At 39.9% G+C, this 12290-nt stretch overlaps 1 long non-coding RNA gene across 1 annotated transcript; it reads right to left on the bottom strand.

The window, feature by feature from the left end:
• Positions 1–6: 6 nt before the first annotated feature.
• LOC109376585 (uncharacterized) lies at positions 7–11175 on the bottom strand. The gene is made up of 3 exons (XR_002122752.1): positions 10731–11175; positions 467–822; positions 7–285 (listed from the first exon to the last, which is right to left on the bottom strand). It is a non-coding gene; the product is annotated as an uncharacterized LOC109376585 (long non-coding RNA).
• Between the last annotated feature and the right edge of the window lie 1115 nt (positions 11176–12290).

The raw sequence follows: 12290 nt of genomic DNA, 5'->3' as shown, positions 1-12290 counted from the left end.
CTTTACTGTCCTACTTTCACATCCATACATAATAGTTGGGAATATGAGAGTATAGATGATCTTAACTTTGGTCTTTAATGACATATCTTTGCTTTTGGTGATTTTTCCTAATGCTTCCCATTCCGGGTCTCAGCCTTCTCTTGATCTCTCAGCTGCCATCTCCATTTGAATTGAGACTGAGCCTATGTAAGCAAAAATCTTTGATGTTTTCATTGTTCATGTTAAAGTTGTGTATTTCTTCTGTGGTCACGATTTTTGTCTTCTAGATGTTCAATTGCAGTCTTTCTGTAATGACGAGCAGGAAAAAGAAGGGGAGCACATGCTAAAGAGGACCCAATCAATTTATTTAGCAATATACAATAGTAAAAGACAAAGGCAATTAAAAGAAAGTGCAATGACAGAAGGTAAAAGGCAGTTAAGACTAAACTATACACATCAATAACAATGTTATGCCAAAGAAACTCACCAAACTGTGGGAAGACAACACTGGGAAGGTCAGGAACCAAAACACCTTGCCAGGTCCACAGCTGGAAAACTGGGACGTCTTTCAATGCTGTAAGCTGCATGCAAGTTCCTTCCAATACAATGCCAATTGAGGTCTGTCTTATTTATCTCTTAAGATGCACTTCAGAGCCAAGTTTCTTGTTCCTCCCTCCCCTTAAGAGAATGCCAGTTCTAGGAAAGTCTGGCTGAAAGATCAGTTCATCCGGACAAGCAACTTGCTGTTCCCACCTGGAACCATCGTCCCAAGGCCCTTTAAGGCTTCGCAACATGCCTGTTACATCATTCTTCAGACAAACAGAACTTCACCTCATACCTCCCCTGCCAGGAATGAGACAAGGGAGGAACAGAAGAAGAAAAGAAGCAATGGAATGACATCAGCCAATGAAGGCGAATTTTCCTAACCAAATATCTTCCCCATGCTTGCTTTGGTACTTTTTTCCTTCCCTTTCATCAGAAGTAATTTCAGGTCATTGCTATTTTCTGCCAGTAAGATGGTGTTATCTTCAAATCTTTTTTTTTTTTAATTGGGGAGTTGGGGGAGGAGAACAGTGTTGGGGAATTGGGGAAAGGGACCAGCCAAGTTGTTTCTCTTCAGTCTTCGTCGTGGAGGGTGCCAGTCACCATCTGGCTGCCTGTCGGCAGCTCATGGCCTCTAAGCTCAAGATACTGTGTTCAATCTTAGTTGTGGGTGGGCATAGCTACCATCCAATGTGGGAGTCGAACCAGCAGCTTTGTTGTTAAGAGCACACCCTCTATCCACTGAGCCATCCAGGCGGCAGCTCAACTCAAAGTGCCGAGTTCAGTCTTAGTTGCGGGCAGGTATAGCCCACCACAGAACAGGCAGTCTTGTTGTTAGGCGCACGTATTCTCACCAGCTGAGCCATCCTGCCACCTGTTGGCAGCTCAGCGGCAGCTCAGCTCGGGCGCAGCATCACTGGCCCATGTGGGAATCAAACCTGTTGCTCAGAGCTTGCGCTCTTAAGCTAACTCTTAAACAACTGAGCCACTCGGCCGGCCTCAAATTTTGTTATTGACATTTCTTTCACCAATTTTGACTTCTCCTTTCTCTGAGCCTAGCTCAATTTTTCATAGGATATGTTCTGCATACAGATTAAATAAATAGGGAGATAAAATGCACCGTTGTCTGACACCTTTGCCTATAGGAAACCATTCTGTCTCTTCATATTCTGTCCTGACAGTGGCCTCCTGGCCACAATACAGGTTACCCATCAGGACAACCAAGTGCTGAGGCATGCCTGTTTCTTCAGAGCAACCCATTAGCGTTTCATGACCCATGCAGCCAAAGGCTTTACTAGTCTATAGAGCATAGACTAATCTAAAATTCTTTGGAGTACTCCAGTATCCAACAAATGCTTACATTTAGGTTTCGAGTCCCTCTTCATTTTTCTGAATCCCGCTTGAATGTCTTGCATTTCTTGTTCCATATGAGGTAGAATCCTTTGTTGTGTCACCATGAGCATCACTTTACTTGTGCGGGAAATTAGAGCAATGGTCCTAGAGTTACTGCACTCCTTGGCACCTCCTTTCTTGAAAATTGGGTTGTGTAAATGAACTTTTCCAGTCCATAAGCCACTGTTTTGTTTTCCATGTTTGTGGACATATTCTTGTTAGGATTTTGACGTATTCAGTCTCTGTGGCTTAAAATAATTCTATCAGGATCCCATCTACCCTTGGCGACTTATTTCTTCACAATCAGGGTAGTTTTCACTTCACTTTCTAGATTTTAGTCTCTTTTTATAGGAATCTTCTTCAAAGGTATCTGTCATCCTTTTGTCTCTTCTGTATAGATTGTCAGTACACCTTCCCCCCCCTTTTTTTTTCCTCCTGGTCAGATAATGTGCTTCCTTGTTGGTCATTTAGCATGCCTAATCTAGGTTTGAATTTCCCCTTTACTTCTTGAATCTTCTGGTAGAGATTTCTTATTTTTCCTTTTTGTTGTTCTCTTCTATCTGCTTACATTGACCATTGTATTAATAACAGTGCTCTTTACCGCTTCATGACAGTTGTTGAAAAACTGTATTCAGGATTCTAACCCTGCTTTTGTCACCTTTTACTTTTGCTTCTCATCTGTCTTAGTGTTTTTCTGTCATCCATTTTAATTTATCTTCCTTTTTTACCTCTGGCTTTGTCTTTATGCATTCTTTCCTAATAATATTTCTGGTTTCAGTCTATAGTTCTTCTGGTTCTCAGTCAATTAACAGTGCAACTCTGTTTTTCATGTGGACTTCAAGTTGGTCAGGAATGTTTTCTATATTATATTTTGACATTATGATTTTTTTTAGTACTTCTCTTCAGCTTTACTCTAATGTTTGATATTAACAGTTTGTGTCAATGCCACAATCTGCTCCTGGTCTTGTTTTGGCAGAGCGAATACAAGACAATGATAGATGTACATAAATATCCAGGAAGCTCTGTTCTCCTTTGTTGTAAACCCAAATGGCTTTATTACTTTTTTCTGATGCTAAAATCATGCACATTGGTTATTAAAATAATAATAATAATAGTCATAGGAAAGGATCAAGAAAAAAGTAGAAGTCATCCCTGTGATAGATTACATTATTGGTCAGAATTATTTGCTCCTTCCTCTCCACAATCCCCATGGACAGAGTATATATCTTTACACTTTGATTTTGGCAGGCCCTGTGACTTGCTTTGAGTAATGGATGTGGAGTGACCACAGACATCAAAAGCACTTGTACAATGAGCTTTCACTCTTGTACCTCTGCCATCACCACGAGAAAAGGAGTAGGCAAGGCCACTAAACAAGAGGAGGATGAGAGGCATGTAGAGTACAGCCACTCAGCCAAGCTAAGCCTACACCAGCCAACCCCCAGAAATATGTTAAATAAATGCCTATTGCTGAAGGACATGTTGTTCTTTGTTACCCAGGAAAAGGTAAGTGATGAAATCTTAAATACCCTCCCATAGAAATAAGACTTTCTATTTAGGTATACTTATTCTTCCAGACATTCCTGAATGCAAATAAACATATTAGTATGCAATTATATTTACTGTTCTCTTTGCCTAAAATATTCTTCCCTCACATTTTGTGACAGGCTACTTCATAATATTTAAGTCTTATCTGAAGTTGAATCTCCCTTACTCAGCTTCACTGAGATGTAATTGACATATAACATTGTAAGTTTAAGGTGTACAATATGATGATTTGATACACATGTATATTGCAAAATGATTACCACAATGAGATTAGTTAGCACTTTTATTATTTTTTTTATCTAATTGTTCTGGCTAGGACTTCTAGTACTCTGTTGCATAGAAATGGTCAGGTTGGACATGTTTGTCTTGTTCTTGATTTTAGAAAAAGATATTTTAGCCTTTCACAATTCGGTATGATGTTAGCTGTGGGTTTGTCATATGTGGCCTTTATTTTGTTGAGATATATTCCTTCTATACCAAAATTGCTGAGAGTTTTTTATTATAAAAAGATGCTGAACTTTGTCAAATGCTTTTTCTACATCTATTCAAAATGATCATATACATTTTATCTTTTATTCTGTTAATGTGCTGTATCACATTTAGGCTTTCTTTACCTTTTTTAATTCTTTTTTCTTTGTTCTCCTCTGACTGTATAATTTAAAATGACCTATCTTCTAGTTCTCTAATTCTTTCTTCTGCTTGGTTGAATTCAATCTTAAAGCTTTGTATTGAATTCTTCAGTTCAGTCATTTTATTCTTCAATTCTAGAATTTTTGTTTTGTTTTAAAATGGTTTCTATTTTTTTCTTGAACTTCTTATTTGTTCATAAATTTTATTTACTAATTTTGTTTAGTTGTCTATTTGTGTTTTATTGTAGTTCACTGAATTCCTTTAAGAAGGTTATTTGAATTAGCTGTCAGACAGTTCATAGATCTCTATTTCTTTAGGGTCAGTCATTGGAGCTTTATGTTTTCTTTGGTGGTGTCATATTTTCTTGATTATTCATGATCATTGTGGCCTTGCATTGATGTCTGCACATTTGAAGAAGCTGGCACATTTTCTAGTCTTTACAGACTGGCTTAGACAGAAAATTCCTTTACCTGTCAGTCTTCCCAGAGAGTCTGAGTGGGCCATCTGTCATCTCCACAGGTGGGCTTGCTACTGGAGCCCTTGGGCAGACAGGTTCGGTGACTGGGTCAGCAGGTAGGAAGATCTGATGCTGGGATTTATGGGGACCACACTGGGCTCTGGATCTGTGCCTGGATTCAGGGTCCACAGAGGCCATCCAGTGCTGGGGCAGACTGGGAATGTGTGAAGATTGGTCTGGTGAAGGCCAGTGGTTTTGGCAATCATGAATAAAGTTGCTATAAAATTTAGTGTAAAGGTTTGGTGTGAACATAAGTTTTCATTTTTTTGTGTGTAAATACTTAAGAGGGGGGTTGCTGGGTCATTTGATAAGTGTATGTTTAACTTTATAAGAATCTGCCAAACTCTCCAGAGTGTGTATACCACTGTGCTTCTCCTTCCTTAGCTGAAATAGAAAAGGACATTTTGTAATTAGGTGTCATTAAGCTCACTTATTTCAGTGGTTAAAGAGACAGCTTTGATAGCTTGCCCCTTGTGAGCAGGGAAGTAGTCATCCTCCCCCTTTAAACAGTAATCTACTTTGCATGCCCTTCTTACATTGACAGGGGCCTCCAATGCTCAGATCCTTGAAGTCAAGGGACCCGAGGGAAGAAATGCCAGTAGCAGAGAATTAGAAAAGTTGTGCAGTTAACATCTGATTTTTACTTAATATTATATTAAGTAGAAAATAAAAGAGACTTTGTTGAAACATTTTTAGTAATGTCTTTCTCAAGTTCTGAAATTTTCTCTTATTGAAGGAAAGGTATCAATTTTTTATTTAGGGCCTGATAAGAAAGATGGACTCTTCTCTCACACCTATTAAAATGGCCATCATCAATAAATCAACAAACAACAAGTGTTGGCAAGGATGCGGAGAAAAGGGAACGCTTGTGCACTGTTGGTGGGATTGCAAATTGGTGCAGCCACTATGGAAAACAGTATGGAGGTTCCTCAAAAAAATTAAAAATAGAGACAGCCGAGTGGCTCCGTTGGCTACAAGTTAGCTTAAAAGCGCGAGCTCTGAGCAACAGGGCCGCCGGTTTGAATCCCACATCGGCCAGTGACGCTGCACCTGAGATGAGCTACCACTAGGCTGCCAACAGGTGGCAGGATGGCTCAGCTGGTGAGAGCACATGCTCCTATAACAACAAGACTGCCTGTTCAATGGTGGTCTATGCCCGTCCACAACTAAGACTGAACTTGGCACCTTGAGTTGAGCTTCCACCCAGATAGCTCAGTGGATAGAACGTGCGCTTTTGACAACAAGGCTGCTGGTTTGACTCCCGCATCGGATGGTGGCTACACCCACCCACAACTAAGATTAAACACAGCACCTTGAGCTTAGCGGCCATGAGCTGCTGACGGGCAGCCAGATGGCAACTGCACCCTCCACAACTAAGACTGAAGAGAAACAACTTGGCTGGTTCCCTTCCCCAATTCCCCAACACCGTTTCCCTCCCCCAATTCCCCCAATTAAAAAAAAATTAAAAATAGAACTATTGCATGACCCAGCACTTCCATTTTTAGGTATTCATCCAAAGAAATGGAAACCATTAATTTGAAAAGATCTATGCACCCCTATGTTCACTGCAGCATTATTTATAATAGCCAAAATATGAAAACAACTGAAATGCCAATCAATAGGTGACTGAATAAAGAAATTGTGATACATATATACAGTGGAGTATTCTCTGCCATAGAAAAGAAAAGAATAAAATTTTACCATTTGTAACAATATGGATGGACCTAGAGGGCATTATGCAAAGTGAAATAAGTCAGACTGAGAAAGACAAATACCATATGATCTCGCTTATATGTGGAATCTAGAGAACAGAATAAACAAACAAACAAAATAGAAATAGAATCATGTCCCACATATCAGCCATTGTCACCCTAATAAACTTTAATTTAAAAGAAAAAGAAATAGACTCATGGATACAGAGAACTGTCGCGTCCTACACGGCAAAAGCGGTGGGAGGGCAAGAGGGGCAGCGAAGGGTTAAGAAAAGACAAGAGCCAAGTATCAGGTTAAAGTGGTCCAGGGGACTCAAGTCTCTTGGACTGAGTCCCAAATCGGGCTTACGTGTAGCTTTTATTATCCGCTGCTACAAGGGAGTAAATTTGTCTTTCTCATTCCAGTCTGTTGAGCCTGTGCACCTTGTACCTAGCAACTGTCTTTCCCAAAGCCCAAAGCCCCATTGTGCTCCAACATGTACTATGCCTACACACACACACACACACACACACACACACACACCCCCAGGAGATGGACTCAGCATTCCAAGACACTTCCTTATGACTTCATGCGATCAGTGTGCGGGAACAGTCAGTTCGGCAGTTGTGAGGCTACAGAGAACAAACTGATGGCTGCTAGAAGGGAGGAGGGTTTGGAGGATGGGTGAGAAAGGTGGAGGGATTAGGAAGTACAAATTGGTAGTTTCAAAATAGTCATTGGATCTGAACATATAGTATGGGGAATATAGTCAATAATATTGTAAAACTATGTATAGTGTCAGATGGGTACTAGATTTATCAGGAGGATTAGTTCATAAATTACATAAATGCCTAACCACTATGCTGTATACCTGAAACTAATATAAAATAATATTGAATGTGAACTATAATTTTTAAAAATACATAATCACAGAATGTAAAGTACAGTAGAAGGGATATAGTCAATAATATTGTAATAGCTATGTACGGTGTCAGATGGGTAGTAGACTTGTTGGGGTTATCACTTCGTGAGGTATGTAAATATATAATCACTATGTTGTTTTGTACACCTTAAGCTGAACAAAAGAGTACTCAATGATCTTAAACAGTTAATGGTATTCCTACCCAAGATGATAAACCCAGCCCAGGTTGTGTGGGTTCTTTATCTCTTGGTACAGAAGTGTTCCAGATTGAAAAATCATTCTTATGTGGCTAAGCAAGGGTTGAAAGACTGCCTTGCTTATGAGACGGCCTTTCCCAACATCCATCTACAGGGGGCTTGTACATCTCACACAATGAGCAACCAATAAAAAGTCAAAATCGAAATTTAGACTCATAAAATTACACGATAATTTCTAGTGAAATATCTGTGTTACAAAACTATCTTCTGAAAATATTTGAACAAACATAATAGAAGGCTCCATCTTTCTTTTCTTTTTTCTTTTCCTTTTTTTATTATTAGTTTCAGGTGTATTGACTCTATTCCTTATGCTGTGCTTTACATGCCCATGACTATTTTTATAACTGCCAATTTGTACTTCTTAGTCCCTTCTCTTTTCACCCAGCTCCCCTCCACTTTCCATGTGGTGATCATCAATTTGTTTCTCTGTATCTATGAGTTTGTGTCTGTTTTGTTTGTTCATTTATTTTATTTTTTAGATGCCACATATAAGTTAAAACATATGGTATTTGTCTTTCTCTACCTTACTTATTTCACTTAGCATAACATCGTCTTGGTCCATCCATGTTGTCGCAAATGGCAAGATCTCATTCTTATTTATGGCTGAGTAATATTTTGTTGTATACATGTACCACCTATTTTTTATACATTCATCTGTCGATGGACACTTAGGTTGCTCCTATAGCTTGGCTATTGTAAATAATGCTGCAATGAACAAGAGGTGCATATATCTTTTTGAATTCATGTTTTGGATTTCTTTGAATAAATACCCAAGAGTGGAATTACTGGGTCATAAGGTAGCTCTATTTTTAATTTTTTGAGGAATGTCCGTATTGTTTTTCATAGTGGTTGCACCAATTTCCAATCCCACCAACACTGAGCAAGGGTTCCTTCTTCTCCACATCCTCTCCAACATTTGTTGTTTGTTGATTTATTGATGATGGCCATTTTGACAAGTGTGAGATGATATCTCATTGTGGTTTTTATTTGCATTTCTCTAATGATTAGTGATGCTGAGCATCTTTACATATGTCTGTCAGCCATGTGTATGTCTTCTTTGGAGAAATGTCTATTCATATCCTCTACCCATTTGTTATTTGGATTGTTTGTTGTTTTGGTGTTGAGTTGTATGAATTTTTTAAAATAAATTTTGAATATTAACTCCATATCAGATGTGTCATTGGTGAATATCTAGCATGAGCCAAGACAATGGTTTATACAGAAAAACCACTGGAAGTGGCTTGGGTCGGCCCAAAAGTTGGATGGGGCAGGGTCTCAGGTAACCAAGACAAACAAATGGTGTTAGCCAGGTGGATGTTGGCACTGCCTGCGTCCACATGCTGGGACAGAGGAGGGCTCAAAAAAGAAACAATACCTTCCATCAGCTTGTCCATCTGGAAGAAAGCTGCTCTTCCAGTCCTCGCCCTAAAGCCAGAACATTTTCTTCCTCTCCTTATGTCCTTGGGACCTTTCAAGCTGTCCCAGTGAGTGAGTCTGTCAGCAAGTACATCCATGTGAGGGCCCTTTAAGAGGAGTGCCTAGGAATGCAGCCACCTTCCGTCTCACTCAGCCACATCTTAGCTGGTTTTCATAGCCAGAAGTTATGGGGACTTCTCACTCTAGTACTGGAACCCTGTGCTGGGGAGCCTGGTGTGGGGCCAGGACCCCTCACACCTCTGGGGGAACCTCCACAGCTGAGCTATCCCTCCCGATTTTTAACTGCCACATGTGGGTGTGGGACCAGCCTGTTTCATGTCTCCACCCTTCCTACCAGTCTCAAGGTGGCTTCTTCTATATGTCCTTAGTTGTGGGGCTTCAGTTTAGCTGGACTTCAGGTGATTCTCAATGATGGTTGTTCTGTAGTTTAGTTGCAATTTTGATGTGGTCATGAGAGGAGGCAAGCACAGTGTTTACCTGCTTCGCCATCTTGACCAGATCCAGACCCTTTACCTCCTAATTTATACATTTAAAATTGTGTGCTGTTCTTGAGTAGCATGATGAAATCTTGCATCATCCAGCTCTGTCCCACTTGGGATGTGAACTTTCCCTTTGTCCAGCATATCCACAGTCTATATGGGCTTCCTGCCAGTTAGTTACTTAGTAGTCATCTAGGTTATCAGAAGGACTGTTGCTTATCACAGGGATTGTGAGCTGTAATCATCATTTCACTAATAATGGTCCCAAAGCCATTCACATAACTTTTGTTACAGTATATTGCCATAATTGTTCTATTTTGTTATTAGTTATTCATGTTAATCTCTCACTGTGCCTAATTTATAAGTTACACTTTATCATAGGTATGCATATATAGAAAAAAAACACAGTATATATAGGGCTTGGTGTTATAAGCCTTTTCAGGCATCCACTGGGGGGTCTTGGAACATGTCCTCCATGGACAAGTGGGGACTCCTCTATACATAATAATACCACAAGCATAAACCTTGAAAATATTATGCTAGGTTAAAGAAGCCAGTCACAAAGACCACATAGTATATGATGACATTCATATGGAAGTCAAGAATAGAGAATCTCTACAGATAGAAAGTAGATTAGTTGCTGCTTAGAACAGGGAATTGGGGTAACAGGGTAGGGGAATAATACCTAGAAGGCACTATATATATATATATATATGTAATATATATATAATAATTAATTATATATAATATATATAATAACTAATTATATATGTTATATAATATATATATTAGTTTCAGGTGTACAAAACAATGCAATAGTTATCCTTTTCATCCCTCACAAAGTGACAACCCCCCTCCCCGCCTCCACTGCCCCTTCACCCCCGATATCATACATGTCTATTATAATTCTATTGACTCCATTCCCGCACTATACTCCACATCCCATGACTATGTATGTATTAAATTATAGTTGACATAATATTATTCAATGACAGCTTCAGATGTATAGAAGCTATTATACTTGACATGATAAAAATGTTGTAAAATTGACTATGGTGATAGGTGTATCTATCTATGAATATACCCAAAACCATTTAATTGTATACTTTAAATGGGAGAATTTATGATATTTGAATTATATCTCAATAAAACTTTTTAAAGTAAAAAATCCCAAAGTAAAGAAAATGTCCTCTCTGATTCATATGTCCTGTTTGGCTCTTCATACCAGTGACAGTATAAAGACAATTGATTCACCTAGTTTTTGAGAAGAATTTATGCCAGTAAAACTAATTACTTCCAAAAAATAAAAGGGATATCACCTCTCTCAAACCTACCTCATACCATCTGGTGTTGCCCCAAACCACCTGGGGCCCTCTTCTTCCATCCTCACCTTCAACATGTATCCTGTTTACATCAGAATCCTGGCCACTCTGGTCTGTCACTCTCCAGAGCTGGGTTAATCTTCTTTGCTAGACTGTGAGCTCCATGTGATCAGTGAATAAGTCTATCCTGATTACTGTTACATAATAGATCTTTTCATAGGTCCTCACTTAGAACAAGAAAGTATGTTGAAGGACTATAATGCCTTATAATCCTCAGAATTTCTAGTATCTTTTTAATTAGCTCTTATCAATGAAAATTAAGGCTCTTTGAGAGTCTAGAGCTCTTCTGTTTTACCCAGAGTGAAAGGTCAGCAATTCCCTGCTTCATATATTAGACTTGTATGTAACATATTTTGAGAAAGGTTTTCATAGCTAAAACAGTTTGATGACCATTGGTTTGCTGACCTTGAGAAAGACGATACCTACCAAGAACGGATCCTGTGGCTAACTGGGCTTAAATTTACAAATACAGCCTAGCAGCCATTGCTAAACAGGGGCCTCTCATGCAAGCCACTCTTCAGGGAGAAACCTGCACTAAACTGCCTGCTGTCTGCATTGAACTGCCTGTCTGCATTATGTCCCTGCTATCTGATCCAAACCTTATAAAAGAGTTCCTGGAATCGTATTTCAACCAATAGGACTGAGAATTTCCCTGCCCAGTTGGAGTTGCACAGCTATGTCCTCATTAGCATTTTAATTGACCAAACAGAGTGGCCCACTCTGACCATTCAGAACATTGCTTTTTGGACCAGTCAAACTGTGAGGATTTGGAGTCCTCATTTACATGAGTGCGGACCAATCAGGGACCAGGGTCAAGGACTTATCTCTATATAAGTCAGCTCCCTGTAGAAGAGTGCACTTTCCCTTTCCACTGAAGACTAAAGCCTATGTTTCCCCAGCTGAAGCTGAAGACAGTCTTGCCAGAGCAGGTCAGATCAGAGCAGAGCTGTCTAGCCAGAAAGGGGCCTTGCCCGGGGGGGGGGTGCATCACTAGAGGGACACCTCAGTCATGCTGGTCCATGGCCGTGGGGTATCACAATTGGGCTGTTTGCACTAAATAAAGTTTCCTTCTTCATCACACCCCAAACTGGAGATTCCTGTAGGCTTTGAATTGGCACCAACATCCATCAGTTGACAGTCTGTACACTTATAAGGGTGTTTGTAGCGCTGAAACGCGATGTTTATGGAAGGAGCACGATGACTTTAATGATGTATATTTGTATGTTTGTGTCTGTGGTGGCACGCAGATGTGACACTCAGTTCCCCCTTCAAGAAAGAACTTGTGGCCGGCCGAGTAGCTCAGTTGGTTAAGAGCTCGCTCAAGAGTTTGAGCTCTGAGCAACAGCAGTTCGAGTCCAGCCCGAGCTGAGCAGCTGCTGAGCTGCCAACAGGTAGCAGGATGGCTCAGCTAAACAAAACAAAACAAAACAAAACAAAAAAGAAAGAACTTGCTGGGTCGGCTGAGTGGCTCAGCTGGTTAAGAGCTTGCTTGGGACGCCAGCTCTGAGCAGC

Source organism: Hipposideros armiger, unplaced genomic scaffold (genome assembly GCF_001890085.2).
Source record: "Hipposideros armiger isolate ML-2016 unplaced genomic scaffold, ASM189008v1 scaffold_1155, whole genome shotgun sequence".
Lineage (NCBI taxonomy): Eukaryota > Metazoa > Chordata > Mammalia > Chiroptera > Hipposideridae > Hipposideros > Hipposideros armiger.
The sequence above is the reverse complement of the archived record's forward strand: the minus strand, read 5'-3'. Positions and strand labels throughout refer to the sequence as shown.